Source organism: Castanea sativa, chromosome 7 (assembly GCF_040712315.1).
Source record: "Castanea sativa cultivar Marrone di Chiusa Pesio chromosome 7, ASM4071231v1".
Lineage (NCBI taxonomy): Eukaryota > Viridiplantae > Streptophyta > Magnoliopsida > Fagales > Fagaceae > Castanea > Castanea sativa.
Window position 1 is genome coordinate 26,506,729 of NC_134019.1, and position 8,205 is coordinate 26,514,933.

Here is an 8,205-nt window from a genome sequence, read left to right on the forward strand (position 1 = left end):
TCCTTTAAACTTTCGTATTTACTCCCACCAAATGGGTAGATTTAAGTGTTTGGTAGATATCGATGCCGGTATGGAGGGTTTTCAGGCCAAATATCAGATTTTCCAAGACGTAGGCTTAAAATATTGCCCAGTAGAAGCTATAGGTGACGCTAGGAAAGAGGGAGAAGTTATCATCCCCATCATCGCCTTCCTAGAAGGTGGGATGACCCTCCCCATGAAAAACGTAACCAGCGAATACCTACGCAACCATAGGTTATGCCCAGATCAGTGCACACCAAATGTATTTAGGGTCTTAGGTTGTGTCGATGCCTTAAACGAGCAAATGGGTCTGAACCTCACGTGGCACGACGTTGTTTACATGTACGAGTGTCATAAACTTAAGAGTGTAGGATACTACCTTAAATCCAGGTCTAGCATTGTTAGACTCATATCCAGTCTTCCTAAGTCCAACAAAGGCATGAAAGACGACTATCTCATCGCCTCGGGAAACTGGTTTGACGGTCCTCACTGCCCAGTTGAATGGGGAGACCTAGGTGTGACTCCATAGGAGTTAGATTCTTTAACCCATGACTCAATCCCATTTATTTTACCGTTTTTAATTTCATTGCACATTATTGCACTTTCCCTTGATATTTATCGCTAATCTAGCCATGCTCGTCTCCTCGGATGTTTCTTTTCACAGATAAATAACACGTACGTTAGCGTCTCAGCCTTTGCAAGGTCGGAGACTTGAATCGTGTTCTTCGCTCCGAAGTCTTTGTCAGCGAAGACCTATAAGTGAGAGTAGCCCACCTGATATTAGGATACCATCCTTTATCAGAGGATTTCCAAGAGATTGACAACGCAATTACCGCGGGAGACAAACGACGCAGAAGGATAGACGTTTCTCGACGAGGCTTCCTTTCTGACCACGAACTCCCAGACGACCCCTCCATCATATTATACTCTCGCCCTATCACAGCAATTACTCTTTCGGCACATTTCCAGACAACCGCCGTCCTAGAAGAGCCAGCGTCCTCGCAACAATCGTTGGACAATAAGATAGATCAGTTTCAGCTTGAGAAAGCTGAAAGACCTCGAGAGGATCAACTCGTCATCCTCTCGAACGAAGAGCACGTACTCGTTGAAACTTCGGGCATACAAGGTTTAATAATTGCATAGCCTGACTCTAGCTCCAAAGAAGACGACATGTCCACTTTAAGGAAGCTGATGACGAAGAGGGGCTCGAAAGCCCCTAACAAGGACGCAGGTGGGTCCTAGGTCCCTCCCTCCTTGCCACCACCCCCTCCTCCCTCAGATCCTAAGCTTCCCATTCCAGACTCTAAGAAGAAGAGGAAGAATGAGGCCGAGGAGGCAGATGCGGAGAGGCAGAAGAAGCTAAAACAACAACAACAGAAAACTGGCAAAGGCAAGGGACGTGCCTCTTTAATGGAAAGTGGGGAGAACCGGGACTTGGCCGAGGTACGCCGTACACCGGCCAACTGGTCTCCCGAGATGAAACTGGATGGGGCACCAATCTCTTGCCAATCAAGCATTAGGGAGTTCCAGCAAGGTCACGCTCACCACCTGGCCGAGGCTTTGGAACGGCCCCTTCTTCTGCCCAAGGATATGGAAGCCCTGGACAAGATGAACCAACCGTATCTTTTTCTTTCGCTCAAACGGGACTTGGCTTTGGTGAGTGTCTCGGTCTTACCCCCACCTTACTACTTTCATTGCACTTTAACGAAAAAACCATTCTCATGTATTTTGAATTTGCTTTACTAATAATGCATCTATTTTAATATTTCAACACAGGCCATTCAGGAAGTCTTCGCTACCGAGAAGTGGGTGGAAGATTCTCAAAAGAAAGCTGCAGCTGAACTGGAGGTTAGGCAGGAGACCGAGAAGTCCCTAAGCCAAGCTCTTACGTAGAACGAGATCCTAACCACGCAGTTGGTAGATCAGAAGAGGGAGAGGGATGGTGCCGAGGCCAACCTGAAGACTATGAGGACCTAGGTGGAGGGGCAACGCAAGCTTTAGCGTCAGAAGGACGAGGACTTGTCCAAAGCCCAGCAAGAAAACTCCGACCTGAAGAAGGAGCTTGCTAGGATGAGGGAAGAGGCTCGTACCTTCAAGGACACTATAGAGGCTGCGAAGAAGGCTGCTTACAAGGAAGGGGTGGAGGCGACAGAAAACCAACTAACAGAGGAGTTCGCCGAGCTGTGCCGGGAGTACTACTAACAAGTGTGGGTGGAAGCTCTAAATGTGGCAGGGATTCCCCCAACCTCCGAGTTGAGGAAGCCTGAAAACATTTGGCTTCCCCAGGACATCCAGGTGCTCAAAGAACTTCCTCCTATCGCACCTGCCCCCTAGATGGCGCCTTCAATGCACCCATCCATGATTCCAGAGCCCATTCCAACTCTTAAAAAACTTGAGGGTTCTGACAAAGAGAAGGAACAAGGCGATGGAGCCGAGAAGCCTACGAGCCAAAATGCCGAACCCAATGTCCTTCCACTAGTGGCAAGAGATAAAGGGAAACAAGTCCAGACCTCATTCGAAGTAGAACTTAAACGAACAGAGGAGGATCGCAAACCAAAAGAGGCTGCCAGCACTTCTGAGTAGGACCCCCTTTTAAGGCTTAAGGCTTAGGCTAGTTAGGACTTCTTCCCCTTTTCTTATGTAGCAAATTTTGTATTAAGGCTTTTGCTTTGAATGTACATTTTAAAAGAAATTAATGAGAAACTTTAACTGGTTTAATCTTCATCTGACTTCCAATCTTTAGTACAAAAATACTCATTCGCCTCTTTTTAGCGCAAAAATGAATGAATGGAACAATTAACTCCACCTCCAACATTTCAATTAACTGTAACTTTAAACAAAAGTACATATACTTAGCGTATATTTATAAATCATGCCTCAAGAGCATAATATATGTAACACAGCAATACACAATCAAAAATTTAACTTAGGATTCAGTTTGGGGCATAAAACAATCCACCAAACTTACTGTGGCTCATCAACACATCAACAATAACGTGGTATGGTTTCTACTAATGTTTCCAAAATAGAGGGTCCGAGGACCCGACATAACTGAGGTTCTGTTTAACAGTCAACAAGATATCAATTTTCACAAGGCATGTGGTCTGAGGACCATGCATGTCCAAGTTTTTGTTTGATACTTAGAAATAGTAAATTGAAATGTTAATTTTTCCAAAGTAGAAGGTCTGAGGATCCGACATAACTAAGATTTTGTTTAACAAACAATAGGATATCAATTTCCACAAGGCATGTGGTCTGAGGACCATGCATGTCCAAGTTTTTGTTTGATACTTAGAAATAGTAAATTGAAATGTTAATTTTTCCAAAGTAGAAGGTCTGAGGATCCGACATAACTAAGATTTTGTTTAACAAACAATAGGATATCAATTTCCACAAGGCATGTGGTTCGAGGACCATGCATGTCCAAGTTTCTGTTTGATACTTAGAAATAGTAAATTGAAATATTAATTTCCCCAAAGTAGAAGGTCTAAGGATCCGACATAACTAAGGTTCCGTTTAACAAACAATAGGATATCAATTTCCACAAGGCATGTGGTCCAAGGACCATGCATGTCCAAGTTTCTGTTTGATACTTAGAAATAGTAAATTGAAATGTTAATTTTCCCAAAGTAGAAGGTCTGAGGACCCGACATAACTAAGGTTCTGTTCAACAAGCAATAGGATATCAATTTCCACAAGGCATGTGGTCTGAGGACCATGCATGTCCAAGTTTCTGTTTGATACTTAGAAATAGTAAATTGAAATGTTAATTTCTCCAAAGTAGAAGGTCTGAGGACCCGACATAACTAAAGTTCTGTTTAACAAACAATAGGATATCAATTTTCACAAGGCATGTGGTCCGAGGACCATGCATGTCTAAGTTTTTGTTTGATACTTATGAGTAGTAATAAATAAATCGAACTATATAATGATAATTTGAACAACGAACGAAAAAAATACTTTTTTATTAAAAATAATACATCCGTAGGTTGTTTACATTCCATGGGCGTTGTACAATTTTTTTCATCTAGATCAGCTAAGCGATATGACCCTATGCCCGCTACAGAGATGATCTGATATGGTCCTTCCCCGAGGTGCGTGGCATATACTTGATATCGAAAGCTCCCAGAATAGTTCTCCACTTGGCTACCCTCCCCGAGTAGTCAGCACTTCGTAATACTAACTTGAGAGGCAGTTGAGTCAAAACCACGACGGTATGGGACTGGAAATAGTGAGGAAGCTTTCGTGTGGCGTGGACTACAGCCAGAATTGCCTTCTCCAAAGGCAAATAACGCACCTCAGCTTCATTCAAAAATTTGTTGACATAATAAACCGGTCTTTGTATCCCACTGTCGTCCCTTAGCAGAACCAGGCTGACTGCATGGATAGCTACAGCTAGGTATGCAAACAGGATTTCATCGACCTCCGGCCGAGACATGATGGGTGGCTGGGAAAAATATTCCTTAAGTTGCTGAAAGGCTATAACGCACTCCTCGGACCATTGGAATCCTTTCCATTTATTTAACAGTTGGAAAAAAGGTCTGCACCTGTCAGCGGACCGAGAGATAAATCTACTGAGAGCAGCAGTCATCCCGGTCAATTTCTGAACTTCCTTTGGATTCCGAGGTGGTTGCAAGCCCTGAATGGCTCTGACCTGTGCCGGATTCACCTCTATTCCTCTATGAGTCACCATGTAGCCTAGGAACTTTTCGGAGCCCACCCCAAAAGAACACTTTAAGGTGTTAAGGCGCAGCTTGTATTTCCTAAGTGTTTGAAAGGTGTCGTCCAAATCTTTCACATGCATAGGTACTGCCCTACTCTTCACTACCATATCATCCACATATACCTCAATGGTCTTTCCAAGTTACGATTCGAATATCCTGGTCATCATCCTTTGGTAAGTAGCCCCTGCATTTTTCAAACCGAATGACATCACTTTATAGTGATAATTCCCTGTAGGAGTGATGAAGGCAGTCTTCTCCTGATCACCTAACGCCATTGGTATTTGATGATAACCCTGGAAGGCATCCAAAAAACTCATCCGAGGATGCCCGACCGTAGCATTTACCAGCTGATCAATGCGAGGCATCGGGAACGAGTCTTTTGGGCAGGCTTTGTTCAGGTCTGTAAAGTCCACACATACTCTCCACTTTCTACTCTTCTTTTTCACTACGACTGTGTGCGCCAACCATTCTGGGTAAAAAACTTCTTTAATAGCCCTAGCCCTTTTGAGCTTGAGCACCTCTTCCTTGACGGCCTCGGAATGCTTTTTCGAAGAGCGCCAAGGTGGTTGCCTCCTGGGAACAATGACAGGGTTGACGTTCAAATGATGGCAAATGAAGCTTGGGTCAACCCCCGGAGCCTCATAGGGATCTCAAGCAAAGACATCAATATTGTTTTTCAAAAACATCACCAATTCCATCTTTTCTTGGTATGGTAACCGTATCCCAACTTGAAAGAACCTTTCAGGGTCATCAGTTATGAGAAACCTTTCCAAATCTTCACACATGGCCTCCTCTGCTGTCACCACACCGGGCGCATCCAGAGTTGTTAATTGCTATAAGTCTTTCACAACCGAGGCCGAGGACTCTGATTTGGCTTGATGCAGTACTGCGGCCGAGATGTATTGCTTTGCTACTGATTGGTTACCAAGAATTTCTTCAATGAATCCACTCGAAGGAAATTTTACTTTAACATGCAAAGTCGAGGAGACGGCGCCCAAAGCATGCAGCCAAGGCCTGGCGAGGATGGCCGTGTATGGAGAATATGCGTCAACCACAATGAAATCCATATCGACTGTTTCCGTGTCAGACTATATGGGCAATCGAATCTGTCCCTTTGGTATAACAACCTTCCATTCAAAACTTATCAACGGCGAGTCATAGGGAGTGAGATCCTCCAGCCCTAACTTAAGCCCTTTGAATAAGTCAGGGTACATAATATCCGCACCGCTACCTTGATCGACCATCACCCTCCTGACGTCATAATTCCCTATCCTCAATGTGACCACCAGGGCATCGTCGTGTGGTTGAATAGTCCTAACCATATCTTCATCGGAGAATCCCAATATAGGCGTACTCCCTTTGATCCTCTTCGGCCTCGAGCCAGGCTCCTCAGCCTGGGAATGTGACATCGCCATCACCTTTGTGGGACAGGAACCGGTCCTACCCGGTGCAGCGAAGATGACATTAATCGTTCCCAAGGGCGGCCGAGATGAGTTGTTCTTCTGATTATTTGAACCCGAATGATTTCCTTGTCCGTTGGGTTGATACAGGTGCTGCTTCAATTTTCCCTCGCTAACGAGCTGCTCTAAATGGTTCCAAAGGGTCCAACAATTCTCGGTGGTATGACCCACATCCTGATGATACTGGCAAAAAAGCACCTGATTCCGTTTCGTAGGGTCCCTCGCCATCTTACTGGGCCACTTGAAGTAGGGTTCCTTACGGACTTTCTCTAGCAATTGGTGCACTGGTTCTCGGAATATAGTACTAACTACTTGAGGAGTGGCTGAACCAGATTGCCCAGAGTAATCTCTCCTCAGCTTATTGTTATGATACCTGTCCAACCTGAAATCCCTTCTCTCCTGCGGGATAACCTTCGCCTTACCTTACCTTATTGTTGATCTTCCTCAACCTTTTTGTACTCGTAGATGCGATCCATGAGGTGACATACACTCTGTACGGGCTTTTTGGTCTGGGATTTCCTTAAATCATGATCAGTTGGGAGGCCCACTTTGAAAGTGTTAATCGCCACCTCATCAAAATCTCCATCGATTTTGTTAAACATCTCCCAGTACCTGTCGGAGTATGCTTTCAAAGTCTCACCTTCCCTCATGGCCATAGATAATAATGAGTCCAAAGGTCGAGGGACTCTGCTGCATGTAATGAATCGAGACGCGAATGTCTTGGTAAGTTCCATGAAAGAATCGACAGACCCCGACTTTAGTCCGTTAAACCATCTCATAGCAACAGATCTTAGGCTAGAAGGAAAGACTTTGCACATCAAAGTTTCGTTCTGAGAATGCACCGCCATCCTCTGATTAAAATGGATCACGTGTTCGACTGGGTCTGTCCTGCCATTATAGATGGTGAAGGTGGGCTGAGTGAACCATCTAGGGAGCCTTCCTTTCTCGATCCTGCATGAGAAGGGTGACTTGGAGAGTTGGTGCAACGCTCGGCTCATAGCATCGTTCACCAAGCCCCTGAAGGGAAACTTCTTATGCTTACGACTCGGTAGGTCATCCTTTTCGTAAGAGAAGGTTTTGCTAGGGGGAGTCCTGGACCTTGGACTGTAACTGCTTCCCCGGGACCCCTTTCAGGAAGGATTGGATGGGGGTGAAGCCCGCCTTCGTCTGACATGGCATAGCTTTTTCTTGAGGTGGTCAATCTCCCTCTGCATGGCCTTGGCATCATCCTTATGGGTGGCACTGCTTCCACCACGCGAATGGCTTGCATCAGGGTACATGGTATGCACGCTTCCCTTTCGATCCCTCCGACACTCAAAAAAATCTTCGCGTTGGGACCCCTGAGATTCTGCATGATGCGAACCTAAGCCTGCCATGATGTTCCAATTCCTTCAACACTAGATTTCCACAGAAGGCGCTAATTGTAAGTGCACAATTTGTACCCGGACCCAAAACGAGCGATGGGCTCAGGCCCAAAGATCCTTATACAATGAAATTTGTAGAGTATGGGTTTGAAACCTAGGTTTGGGATGTTGGAAAGTTGATAAGCAGGATAGAATGCCGTAATCTAAGCAAGTAACAGATGAACGAGACAAAAAACCATCCTCGGACGTAAGCCGAAGACAATTTGTATAGCCCCTTTTTCTCTAAGCAAAAGATTACAATTTTTAGTTTCTTTTTTAGAAAAGCTTCTCATTTTCTCTCCTCTCTCGTCTTCTTATATCCTTCTTCTTCTTCCCTGTTTCATCCACGTGTAACACAAATATTTTCCCTAGATACTTGTCTCATCCACCACCTTCTTAAAGTCTTCAAACGATAGCTGGAAGGCTGAATACTACTGTTCAGAGGTCATTTCTCTATTAATGCAGCTAGGGAGGTAGATGCAGGGCCTTTAATGTGGTGATAGCAGCTTTTTCCTCAGATATTTTCTCACTCATTCCTGCTTCTAATGGGTGCTTGGATCATACCTTTACCCAACAGATCTTTCAGAATTCTGTCCCTAA